At 48.6% G+C, this 14,935-nt stretch overlaps 1 pseudogene; it reads right to left on the bottom strand.

The window, feature by feature from the left end:
- Positions 1-14,236, bottom strand: part of LOC145396157 (uncharacterized) — a 98,708-nt pseudogene extending 84,472 nt beyond the window's left edge.
- Between the last annotated feature and the right edge of the window lie 699 nt (positions 14,237-14,935).

Raw genomic sequence — 14,935 nt, 5'->3', positions numbered from 1 at the left:
CCCACTGTGTTCTGCCCTACCTCCTCTGCAAATCTCACCCCTGTACTTCCTGCTCATCCCCACCATTACCCCATTCAACCCCACCCAACCCCACCATACTCTACCCTACCTCACTTTTACTTTAACCTACACCTCCTCCCTCAACCCCACTAGTAGCTGATTCAACCCCATTCAAACCCATTACACGCTACCCAACCTCACCAATCAGTTTTAACTAACCTTTCCCCGCTCAACCCCACCAGTCCCCCATTCAACCCAACTCAACCCCATCTCACTCTAGCCTACTCTACTTCCAATTCTACCTCACTCCTCCTCCCTTAACCCCACCATTTCCCCACTCAACCTCACTCAACCCCACCATACCCTACCCTACCTCACCTTTCAGATTTACATCACTCCTCTCCTCTCACCCCCATCATTAATCGATTGAACCCTACCCAACCCCACAATACTCTACCTTACCTCATCTTTCAATTTTACCCCACTCCTCTCCGCTCAACCCCACCATAATCCCAATCAACCCCACACAACCCCACCACACTCTACCCTACCTCACCTTTCAATATTACCCCACCACTCCTCCCTCAACCCCACCATTGTCCCATTCAACCCCACCCAACCCCACCATACTCTATCCTACCTCACCTTTCAATACAACCCCACCCTTTCTCCCTCAACCCCACCATTATTTTTTTCAACCCCACTAAACCCCACCATACTTTACCTTACCTCGCCTTTCAGTAGTACCCCACCCTATCTCCCTCAACCGTACCATTACCTCATTCAACCCCACTAAACCCCACCATACTCTACCCTCTCTCAACTATCAACACTACCCAACTCCTCCTTCCTTAACCCCACCATTACCCCATTCATCCCCACCCCACCCCATCATACTCTACCCTACCCCACGTCTGAATTTTACCCCCTCCTTCCCAGTCAACCCCACCATTAATCGATTCAACCCCACTCAACCCCACCATACACTACCCAATCTCATCTTTGAATATCATCCCACCCTTTCTCCCTCAACCCCACCATAACCCCATTCTACCCTGCCATTCTCTTCCATGCTCTACCCAACCTCATCTTTCAAAACTACCCCACTACTCCCCTCTCAACCCCACCATTACCCGACTCATCCCCACCCAACTCCACTACACTCTACTTCTCCTCCCCTGTCAGTTCTACCCTACTTCTCCCTGTTGAACCCCACTATTAAACAATTTAACCCCACTCAACCCCACCACACTCTACCCAACCTCACATTTGCATTTTACCCTTCTCTTCTTCGCTCAACCCCACCATTACCCCATTCAATCCCACTCAGTCCCACCATGTTCTACCGAACCTCACCTTTCAATACCACCCCACTACTCCCCTCTCAACCCAACCATTATCTGATTCAACCCCACCCATCCCCACCATCCTCTACCCTATCTTTCCTTTCAGTACTACCCCACCACTCCCCTGTCAACCCCTCCATTACCTGATTCAACCCCAGACAACCCCACCATACTCTTCCTTATCTTACCTTTCAATGCTACCCTACTACTCCCCTACCAACCCCTCCATTACCTGATTCAACCCCAGTCAAACCCACCTTACTTTACCCTACCTCATCTGCAAACCTCACCCCAGTACTTCCCATTCAACCCCACCATTTCTTGGATCAACCCCACCCAACCCCACCATACTCTACCCCACCTCATCTTTCAATTGAACTCCACTCCACCTTCCTCAACCCCACTATTATCTGATTCAACCCCACTCAACCGCATTACACGCTACCCAACCTCACCAATCAGTTTTAACTAACCTTTCCCCGCACAAAGCCACCAGTCCCCCATTCAACCCAACTCAACCCCATCTCACTCTAGCCTACTCTACTTCCAATTATACCTCACTCCTCCTCCCTTAACCCCACCATTCCCCCACTCAACCTCAGTCAACCCCACCATACTCTACCCTACCTCACCTTTCAGATTTACACCACTCCTCTCCTCTCAACCCCACCATTAATCGATTCAACCCTACCCAATCCACAATACTCTACCTTCATTCATCTATCAATTTTACCCCATTCGTCTCTGCTCAACCCCATCATAACCCCAATCAACCCCATCCAAGCTCACTATACTCTACCTTACCTCACCTTTCAGTTTTATCCCACTCCACCCCTCTGAACCCCATCATTACCCGATTCAATCTCACTCAACCCCACCATACTCTACCCTACCTCACCTTTATATATTACCCCACCCTTTCTCCCTCAACCCCACCATAACCCCATTCTACCCCGCCATTCTCTGCCATGCTCTACCCAACCTCATCTATCAAAACTACCCCACTACTCCCCTCTCAACCCCACCATTACCCGACTCAGCCCCACCCAACCCCACCACACTCTACCTCTCCTCCCCTGTCAGTTCTACCCTACTTCTCCCTGTTCAACCCCACAATTAAACAATTTAACCCCACTCAACCCCACCACAATTTGCTCAACCTCACATTTGCATATTACCCTTCTCCTCTTCGCTCAACCCCACCATTACCCCATTCAACCCCAACCAGTCCCACCATGTTCTACCCAACTTCACCTTTCAATACCACCCCACTACTCCCCTCTCAACCCCACCATTATCTTTTTCAACCCCACTAAACCCCACCATACTCTACCTTACCTCACCTTTCAGTAATACCCCACCTTTTCTCCCTCAATCCCACCATTACCTCATTCAGTCCCACTAAAACCCACCATACTCTACCTTACCTCGCATTTCAGTATTACCCCACATTTTCTCCCTCAACCCCACCATTACCTCATTCAACCCCACTAAACCTCACCATACTCTACCCACTCTCACCTTTCAATACTACCCCACTCCTCCTTGCTTTACCTGACTATTACCCCATCGAACCCCACCCCACCCCATCATACTCTAACCTACCCTACCTCTCAATTTTACCCCCCTCCTGCCCAGTCATCCCCACCATTAATCGATTCAACCCCACTCAACCCCACCATACTCTACCCAACTTCACCTTTCAATATTACCTCACCCCTCCTTCACCAACCCCACCATAACCCCATTCGACCCAGCCATTCTCTGCCATGTTCTACCCAACCTCACCTTTCAGTTTCACCCCACTCAACCCCTCTCCACTTCATCACTACTCCTTTCAACCCCACCCAACCCCACCACATTCTACCTCTCCTCCCCTGTCAGTTCTACCCTACTTCTTCCTGCTCAACCCCACCATTATCCCATTCAACCCCACCCAACCCCACCGTTCCCCAGCCTACCACAAACTTCTATTTTTATCCCTTGATTCACGCTTAACCCCACCATTAACAGATTCAACCCCACCCAACCTCACCATACTCTACCCAGTCTCACCTACTAACTACACCCAAGCACTCCCATCTCAACCCCACAATAACCCCATTCAACCCCACCCATCCCCACCATATTCTAACCTACCTCGCCTGCAAACCCCACCCCAGTACATCCCACTCAACCCCACCGTTACTCGGGTCAACCCCATCCAACCCCACTATATGGTACTCCACCGCAGCAGTGAGTTCTAACTTACCTTTCCCTACTCAACCCCACCATTACCTGATTCAACCCCACTCAGTTCCACCATACCCCAGCCTACCCTACCTCTCAATATTACCCTCCTCCTCCTCCTTCAACCCCACCATTACCCCATTCAACCCCACCCAACTCCACCATACTCTACCTTACCTCACCTTTCACTTTAACCCCCACCTCCTCCCTCAACCCCAGTAGTAGCTGATTCAACCCCATTCAAACCCATTACACGCTACCCAACCTCATCAATCAGTTTGAACTAACCTTTCCCCGCTCAACCCCACCAGTCCCCCATTCAACCCAACTCAACCCCATCTCACTCTAGCCTACTCTACTTCCAATTTTACCTCACTCCTCCTCCCTTAACCCCACCATTTCCCCACTCAACCTCACTCAACCCCACCATACCCTACCCAACCTCATCTTTCAGATTTACATCACTCCTCTCCTCTCAGCCCCACCATTAATCGATTCAACCCTACCCAACCCCACAATACTCTACCTTACCTCATCTTTCAATTTTACCCCACTCCTCTCCGCTCAACCCCACCATAACCCCAATCAACCCCATCCAAGCTCACTATATTCTACTGTACCTCACCTTTCAGTTTGACCCCACTCCACCCCTCTCAACCCCACCATTAACCGATTCAACCTCATTCAACCCCACCATACTCTACCCTACCTCACCTTTCAATATTACCCCACCCTTTCTCCCTCAACCCCACCATTATCTCATTCATCCCCACTGAACCCCACCATACTCTACCCTACCTCACCTTTCATATTTACACCATTCCTCTTCGCTCAACCCCACCATCACCCCATTCAACCCCACTCAGTCCCACCATGTTCTACCCAACCTCACCTTTCAATACCACCACAATACTCCCCTCTCAACCCCACCATTATCTGATTCAACCCGTCAACCCCACCATACTCTTCCTTATCTTACCTTTCAATACTACCCCACTATTTCCCTATCAACCCGTCCATTACCTGATTCAACCCCAGTCAACACACCTTACTTTACCCTACCTCATCTGCAAACCTCACCTCATTACTTCCCACTAAACCCCACCATATCTCGGTTCACCTCCACCCAACCCCACCACGCTCTACCCTACCTCACGTTTCAATTTTAGCTAACCTTCCCCCACTCAACACCACCTTTACCCCATTCACCCCCACTCAACTCCTTCATACCCTACCGAACCTCACCTTTCAATTCTACCCCACTACTTTCCTCTCAACCCCACCATTACCCCAATCAACCCCACTCAGCCCCACTGTGTTCTGCCCTACCTCCTCTGCAAATCTCACCCCTGTACTTCCTGCTCATCCCCACCATTACCCCATTCAACCCCACCCAACCCCACCATACTCTACCCTACCTCACTTTTACTTTAACCTACACCTCCCCCCTGATCCCCACTAGTAGCTGATTCAACCCCATTCAAACCCATTACACGCTACCCTACCCCACCAATCAGTTTTAACTAACCTTTCCTCGCACAAAGCCACCAGTCCCCCATTCAACCCAACTCAACCCCATCTCACTCTAGCCTACTCTACTTCCAATTATACCTCACTCCTCCTCCCTTAACCCCACCATTCCCCCACTCAACCTCAGTCAACCCCACCATACTCTACCCTACCTCACCTTTCAGATTTACACCACTCCTCTCCTCTCAACCCCACCATTAATCGATTCAACCCTACCCAATCCACAATACTCTACCTTCCCTCATCTATCAATTTTACCCCACTCGTCTCTGCTCAACCCCACCATAACCCCAATCAACCCCATCCAAGCTCACTATACTCTACCTTACCTCACCTTTCAGTTTTATCCCACTCCACCCCTCTGAACCCCACCATTACCCGATTCAATCTCACTCAACCCCACCATACTCTACCCTACCTCACCTTTCAATATTACCCCACCCTTTCTCCCTCAACCCCACCATAACCCCATTCTACCCCGCCATTCTCTGCCATGCTCTACCCAACCTCATCTATCAAAACTACCCCACTACTCCTCTCTCAACCCCACCATTACCCGACTCAGCCCCACCCAACCCAACCACACTCTACCTCTCCTCCCCTGTCAGTTCTACCCTGCTTCTCCCTGTTCAACCCCACAATTAAACAATTTAACCCCACTCAACCCCACCACAATTTGCTCAACCTCACATTTGCATATTACCCTTCTCCTCTTCGCTCAACCCCACCATTACCCCATTCAACCCCAACCAGTCCCACCATGTTCTACCCAACTTCACCTTTCAATACCACCCCACTACTCCCCTCTCAACCCCACCATTATCTTTTTCAACCCCACTAAACCCCACCATACTCTACCTTACCTCACCTTTCAGTAATACCCCACCTTTTCTCCCTCAATCCCACCATTACCTCATTCAGTCCCACTAAAACCCACCATACTCTACCTTACCTTGCATTTCAGTATTACCCCACATTTTCTCCCTCAACCCCACCATTACCTCATTCAACCCCACTAAACCTCACCATACTCTACCCACTCTCACCTTTCAATACTACCCCACTCCTCCTTGCTTTACCTGACTATTACCCCATCGAACCCCATCCCACCCCATCATACTCTAACCTACCCTACAACTCAATTTTACCCACCTCCTGCCCAGTCATCCCCACCATTAATCGATTCAACCCCACTCAACCCCACCATACTCTACCCAACTTCACCTTTCAATATTACCTCATCCCTCCTTCACCAACCCCACCATAACCCCATTCGACCCAGCCATTCTCTGCCATGTTCTACCCAACCTCACCTTTCAGTTTCACCCCACTCAACCCCTCTCCACTTCATCACTACTCCTTTCAACCCCACCCAACCCCACCACATTCTACCTCTCCTCCCCTGTCAGTTCTACCCTACTTCTTCCTGCTCAACCCCACCATTATCCCATTCAACCCCACCCAACCCCACCGTTCCCCAGCCTACCACAAACTTCTATTTTTATCCCTTGATTCACGCTTAACCCCACCATTAACAGATTCAACCCCACCCAACCTCACCATACTCTACCCAGTCTCACCTACTAACTACACCCAAGCACTCCCATCTCAACCCCACAATAACCCCATTCAACCCCACCCATCCCCACCATATTCTAACCTACCTCGCCTGCAAACCCCACCCCAGTACATCCCACTCAACCCCACCGTTACTCGGGTCAACCCCATCCAACCCCACTATATGGTACTCCACCGCAGCAGTGAGTTCTAACTTACCTTTCCCTACTCAACCCCACCATTACCTGATTCAACCCCACTCAGTTCCACCATACCCCAGCCTACCCTACCTCTCAATATTACCCTCCTCCTCCTCCTTCAACCCCACCATTACCCCATTCAACCCCACCCAACTCCACCATACTCTACCTTACCTCACCTTTCACTTTAACCCCCACCTCCTCCCTCAACCCCAGTAGTAGCTGATTCAACCCCATTCAAACCCATTACACGCTACCCAACCTCATCAATCAGTTTGAACTAACCTTTCCCCGCTCAACCCCACCAGTCCCCCATTCAACCCAACTCAACCCCATCTCACTCTAGCCTACTCTACTTCCAATTTTACCTCACTCCTCCTCCCTTAACCCCACCATTTCCCCACTCAACCTCACTCAACCCCACCATACCCTACCCAACCTCATCTTTCAGATTTACATCACTCCTCTCCTCTCAGCCCCACCATTAATCGATTCAACCCTACCCAACCCCACAATACTCTACCTTACCTCATCTTTCAATTTTACCCCACTCCTCTCCGCTCAACCCCACCATAACCCCAATCAACCCCATCCAAGCTCACTATATTCTACTGTACCTCACCTTTCAGTTTGACCCCACTCCACCCCTCTCAACCCCACCATTAACCGATTCAACCTCATTCAACCCCACCATACTCTACCCTACCTCACCTTTCAATATTACCCCACCCTTTCTCCCTCAACCCCACCATTATCTCATTCATCCCCACTGAACCCCACCATACTCTACCCTACCTCACCTTTCATATTTACACCATTCCTCTTCGCTCAACCCCACCATCACCCCATTCAACCCCACTCAGTCCCACCATGTTCTACCCAACCTCACCTTTCAATACCACCCCACTACTCCCCTCTCAACCCCACCATTATCTGATTCAACCCGTCAACCCCACCATACTCTTCCTTATCTTACCTTTCAATACTACCCCACTATTCCCCTATCAACCCGTCCATTACCTGATTCAACCCCAGTCAACACACCTTACTTTACCCTACCTCATCTGCAAACCTCACCTCATTACTTCCCACTAAACCCCACCATATCTCGGTTCACCTCCACCCAACCCCACCACGCTCTACCCTACCTCACGTTTCAATTTTAGCTAACCTTCCCCCCACTCAACACCACCTTTACCCCATTCACCCCCACTCAACTCCTTCATACCCTACCGAACCTCACCTTTCAATTCTACCCCACTACTTTCCTCTCAACCCCACCATTACCCCAATCAACCCCACTCAGCCCCACTGTGTTCTGCCCTACCTCCTCTGCAAACCTCACCCCTGTACTTCCTGCTCATCCCCACCATTACCCCATTCAACCCCACCCAACCCCACCATACTCTACCCTACCTCACTTTTACTTTAACCTACACCTCCTCCCTCAACCCCACTAGTAGCTGATTCAACCCCATTCAAACCCATTACACGCTACCCAACCTCACCAATCAGTTTTAACTAACCTTTCCCCGCTCAACCCCACCAGTCCCCCATTCAACCCAACTCAACCCCATCTCACTCTAGCCTACTCTACTTCCAATTCTACCTCACTCCTCCTCCCTTAACCCCACCATTTCCCCACTCAACCTCACTCAACCCCACCATACCCTACCCTACCTCACCTTTCAGATTTACATCACTCCTCTCCTCTCACCCCCATCATTAATCGATTGAACCCTACCCAACCCCACAATACTCTACCTTACCTCATCTTTCAATTTTACCCCACTCCTCTCCGCTCAACCCCACCATAATCCCAATCAACCCCACACAACCCCACCACACTCTACCCTACCTCACCTTTCAATATTACCCCACCACTCCTCCCTCAACCCCACCATTGTCCCATTCAACCCCACCCAACCCCACCATACTCTATCCTACCTCACCTTTCAATACAACCCCACCCTTTCTCCCTCAACCCCACCATTATTTTTTTCAACCCCACTAAACCCCACCATACTTTACCTTACCTCGCCTTTCAGTAGTACCCCACCCTATCTCCCTCAACCGTACCATTACCTCATTCAACCCCACTAAACCCCACCATACTCTACCCTCTCTCAACTATCAACACTACCCAACTCCTCCTTCCTTAACCCCACCATTACCCCATTCATCCCCACCCCACCCCATCATACTCTACCCTACCCCACGTCTGAATTTTACCCCCTCCTTCCCAGTCAACCCCACCATTAATCGATTCAACCCCACTCAACCCCACCATACACTACCCAATCTCATCTTTGAATATCATCCCACCCTTTCTCCCTCAACCCCACCATAACCCCATTCTACCCTGTCATTCTCTTCCATGCTCTACCCAACCTCATCTTTCAAAACTACCCCACTACTCCCCTCTCAACCCCACCATTACCCGACTCATCCCCACCCAACTCCACTACACTCTACTTCTCCTCCCCTGTCAGTTCTACCCTACTTCTCCCTGTTGAACCCCACTATTAAACAATTTAACCCCACTCAACCCCACCACACTCTACCCAACCTCACATTTGCATTTTACCCTTCTCTTCTTCGCTCAACCCCACCATTACCCCATTCAATCCCACTCAGTCCCACCATGTTCTACCGAACCTCACCTTTCAATACCACCCCACTACTCCCCTCTCAACCCAACCATTATCTGATTCAACCCCACCCATCCCCACCATCCTCTACCCTATCTTTCCTTTCAGTACTACCCCACCACTCCCCTGTCAACCCCTCCATTACCTGATTCAACCCCAGACAACCCCACCATACTCTTCCTTATCTTACCTTTCAATGCTACCCTACTACTCCCCTATCAACCCCTCCATTACCTGATTCAACCCCAGTCAAACCCACCTTACTTTACCCTACCTCATCTGCAAACCTCACCCCAGTACTTCCCATTCAACCCCACCATTTCTTGGATCAACCCCACCCAACCCCACCATACTCTACCCCACCTCATCTTTCAATTGAACTCCACTCCACCTTCCTCAACCCCACTATTATCTGATTCAACCCCACTCAACCGCATTACACGCTACCCAACCTCACCAATCAGTTTTAACTAACCTTTCCCCGCACAAAGCCACCAGTCCCCCATTCAACCCAACTCAACCCCATCTCACTCTAGCCTACTCTACTTCCAATTATACCTCACTCCTCCTCCCTTAACCCCACCATTCCCCCACTCAACCTCAGTCAACCCCACCATACTCTACCCTACCTCACCTTTCAGATTTACACCACTCCTCTCCTCTCAACCCCACCATTAATCGATTCAACCCTACCCAATCCACAATACTCTACCTTCCCTCATCTATCAATTTTACCCCACTCGTCTCTGCTCAACCCCACCATAACCCCAATCAACCCCATCCAAGCTCACTATACTCTACCTTACCTCACCTTTCAGTTTTATCCCACTCCACCCCTCTGAACCCCACCATTACCCGATTCAATCTCACTCAACCCCACCATACTCTACCCTACCTCACCTTTCAATATTACCCCACCCTTTCTCCCTCAACCCCACCATAACCCCATTCTACCCCGCCATTCTCTGCCATGCTCTACCCAACCTCATCTATCAAAACTACCCCACTACTCCCCTCTCAACCCCACCATTACCCGACTCAGCCCCACCCAACCCAACCACACTCTACCTCTCCTCCCCTGTCAGTTCTACCCTACTTCTCCCTGTTCAACCCCACAATTAAACAATTTAACCCCACTCAACCCCACCACAATTTGCTCAACCTCACATTTGCATATTACCCTTCTCCTCTTCGCTCAACCCCACCATTACCCCATTCAACCCCAACCAGTCCCACCATGTTCTACCCAACTTCACCTTTCAATACCACCCCACTACTCCCCTCTCAACCCCACCATTATCTTTTTCAACCCCACTAAACCCCACCATACTCTACCTTACCTCACCTTTCAGTAATACCCCACCTTTTCTCCCTCAACCCCACCATTACCTCATTCAACCCCACTAAACCTCACCATACTCTACCCACTCTCACCTTTCAATACTACCCCACTCCTCCATCTTTTACGTGACTATTACCCCATCGAACCCCACCCCACCCCATCATACTTTAACCTACGTTAACTCTCAATTTTACCCCCTTACTGCCCAGTCATTCTCACCATTAATCGATTCAACCTCACTCAACCCCACCATACTCTACCCAACTTCACCTTTCAATATTACCTCACCCCTCCTTCACCAACCCCACCATAACCCCATTCGACCCAGCCATTCTCTGCCATGTTCTACCCAACCTCACCTTTCAGTTTCACCCCACTCAACCCCTCTCCACTTCATCACTACTCCTTTCAACCCCACCCAACCCCACCACATTCTACCTCTCCTCCCCTGTCAGTTCTACCCTACTTCTTCCTGCTCAACCCCACCATTATCCCATTCAACCCCACCCAACCCCACCGTTCCCCAGCCTACCACAAACTTCTATTTTTATCCCTTGATTCACGCTTAACCCCACCATTAACAGATTCAACCCCACCCAACCTCACCATACTCTACCCAGTCTCACCTACTAACTACACCCAAGCACTCCCATCTCAACCCCACAATAACCCCATTCAACCCCACCCATCCCCACCATATTCTAACCTACCTCGCCTGCAAACCCCACCCCAGTACATCCCACTCAACCCCACCGTTACTCGGGTCAACCCCATCCAACCCCACTATATGGTACTCCACCGCAGCAGTGAGTTCTAACTTACCTTTCCCTACTCAACCCCACCATTACCTGATTCAACCCCACTCAGTTCCACCATACCCCAGCCTACCCTACCTCTCAATATTACCCTCCTCCTCCTCCTTCAACCCCACCATTACCCCATTCAACCCCACCCAACTCCACCATACTCTACCTTACCTCACCTTTCACTTTAACCCCCACCTCCTCCCTCAACCCCAGTAGTAGCTGATTCAACCCCATTCAAACCCATTACACGCTACCCAACCTCATCAATCAGTTTGAACTAACCTTTCCCCGCTCAACCCCACCAGTCCCCCATTCAACCCAACTCAACCCCATCTCACTCTAGCCTACTCTACTTCCAATTTTACCTCACTCCTCCTCCCTTAACCCCACCATTTCCCCACTCAACCTCACTCAACCCCACCATACCCTACCCAACCTCATCTTTCAGATTTACATCACTCCTCTCCTCTCAGCCCCACCATTAATCGATTCAACCCTACCCAACCCCACAATACTCTACCTTACCTCATCTTTCAATTTTACCCCACTCCTCTCCGCTCAACCCCACCATAACCCCAATCAACCCCATCCAAGCTCACTATATTCTACTGTACCTCACCTTTCAGTTTGACCCCACTCCACCCCTCTCAACCCCACCATTAACCGATTCAACCTCATTCAACCCCACCATACTCTACCCTACCTCACCTTTCAATATTACCCCACCCTTTCTCCCTCAACCCCACCATTATCTCATTCATCCCCACTGAACCCCACCATACTCTACCCTACCTCACCTTTCATATTTACACCATTCCTCTTCGCTCAACCCCACCATCACCCCATTCAACCCCACTCAGTCCCACCATGTTCTACCCAACCTCACCTTTCAATACCACCCCACTACTCCCCTCTCAACCCCACCATTATCTGATTCAACCCGTCAACCCCACCATACTCTTCCTTATCTTACCTTTCAATACTACCCCACTATTCCCCTATCAACCCGTCCATTACCTGATTCAACCCCAGTCAACACACCTTACTTTACCCTACCTCATCTGCAAACCTCACCTCATTACTTCCCACTAAACCCCACCATATCTCGGTTCACCTCCACCCAACCCCACCACGCTCTACCCTACCTCACGTTTCAATTTTAGCTAACCTTCCCCCATTCAACACCACCTTTACCCCATTCACCCCCACTTAACTCCTTCATAACCTACCGAACCTCACCTTTCAATTCTACCCCACTACTTTCCTCACTCATCCAGGCTCAGTCCTAAATAGACTAGGAGCAGTACGACTTTTATCAACTATTGCCAAACAGTGTGGTGATTTCAACCTGTGTTCTGAATGGGAAAAAGTTAAAACTGATTTGGATTACCATCACAGGAAGACCATTTTCAAGGATCCCCACAGAACCCATTCTCTATATGTTGGTAGAAGCTCAATGGACCCGAACCGCAGCCACCCTACAGGGACCCGCACCTACACTGATGCCCTGGGGAGACAGCCGAGAGGGACTGACACACGCCACTTCTACGTGAATCCACGTCATGAAGAACACAGCCAGTCATACAAAGCAAATAACTGGCAGAGGACATATGTGGTAAGAAACAGTACCAGAAATAACCGTGCTGTAAGTAATCACTCAAGCTATGCACATAATGTAACACATAATTCTAGGAAAACTGGTTGTTTCAACTGTGGAGAATTCAATCACAGACAGTCAACCTGCAGATATGACCATAAACTTGTATGTGGTAACTGCCACGCCCTGGGCCATAAGAGCCGACTATGTAGATATTACAACACATAGGGGTTTGGCGAAGAAGAAACAGCCGGTGGGACTCCTTCAGTAACTAAAAAGGATTTTCTAATTATTGAACATATTAATGCTCAGTCATTACTATCAGATCTTGATGAAATTAAGTTACTCATGTATGAAAGAAATGTTGATATTTTGTGTGTGAGCGAAACCTGGCTTCTTCCCATCACCCCGAATGAGTTTGTAGATATTCCTAACTATAAGATTTTTAGACATGACAATGGTCGTGGTGCTGGTGTCTGTATCTATGTTAAAGACACTTTAGGTTCCACTGTAGTTGATGTAAATATTCCAAAACAACCTGGAATCGAAGATATTTGGCTAACTGTACAGTGTCGTAAGTTGCCTTCTGTTATTGTTGGTTGTGTGTACAGACACCCTAAAGCGACTGTTTTATCCTTTGATTATATTCAGGAGATCTTTAGACTAATGATTCTGCGGAAGAAGATCATTTTCATTCTTGGCGATTTTAATGATGACCTTCTCTCAGCTGGAAGTAAGCTTAGGCATATTATCAGAAACAATAAATTAACCCAAATAATTGATAAACCAACTAGGGTTACACCTACATCAGCCACTCTACTCGATGTAATTATAACTAATAAACCTGACATCATAATCTCGCATGATGTAGTACCTCATATCATTGCAGATCATGACCTCATTACTGCCAAAGTGAACATTAGCAAACCAAAACGCACACCTGTTACCAGAACTTTTCGTCGCCTTGGCAACTATCATAGTGATGCCCTTTGTTCCTGTTTACTTCAGCAGTGTGATATTTTAAATCAGGTTTTCTTTACTGATGACATAAACGTGCAAGTAGACATACTTACTAACACTATTATGGAATGTCTAAACACCTGTGCACCGTTAGTTACCAAAAATGTTACTAGACCTTTCTCTCCATGGTTTAATGATGAAATACGCCAAGCTATTATGAATAGAAATTACATTCAGAAAAAGCTAAAAACTGATAGATATAATACTGAATTGCAACAGCAGTATAAAACCGAAAAGAAAAATGTAAAGGTCCTTATTAGCCAGTCAAAGGCTGAACATTATCATAATCAATTTAACAGTACTAAAGGTGATACTGCTGCTACTTGGAAGGTCATCAGGGAAATTGTTCCAGGAAAGAATAAAAAATCTAATAATCAGACCTTTGAAAATAAAGATGAGAAAGCAGAAGAATTTAATAGATTTTTTGCAAACGTTGGTAAATCTACATATGATAAGACGCAACAAAACCTTGCTAACAGTCAATTTGACATGCCTCTAACAAGCCTTACAGAAGATGAATACTTTAGACCTCAGCCTGTGGACACCAATACGATAGTCCTTACAGGTAAAAGTCTCAAGGAAAGTAGTTCATATGGCTCTGATGGCATATCTCTTCGCTTCATCAAAGACGCACTTTACGTCATCGCGTTTTACTTA

This window comes from Coenobita brevimanus, chromosome 35 (assembly GCF_032717465.1).
Source record: "Coenobita brevimanus isolate Jiangsu-jjx chromosome 35, ASM3271746v2, whole genome shotgun sequence".
Lineage (NCBI taxonomy): Eukaryota > Metazoa > Arthropoda > Malacostraca > Decapoda > Coenobitidae > Coenobita > Coenobita brevimanus.
Note: the sequence above shows the minus strand (reverse complement) of the source record. Positions and strands in the feature narration are given on the sequence as shown.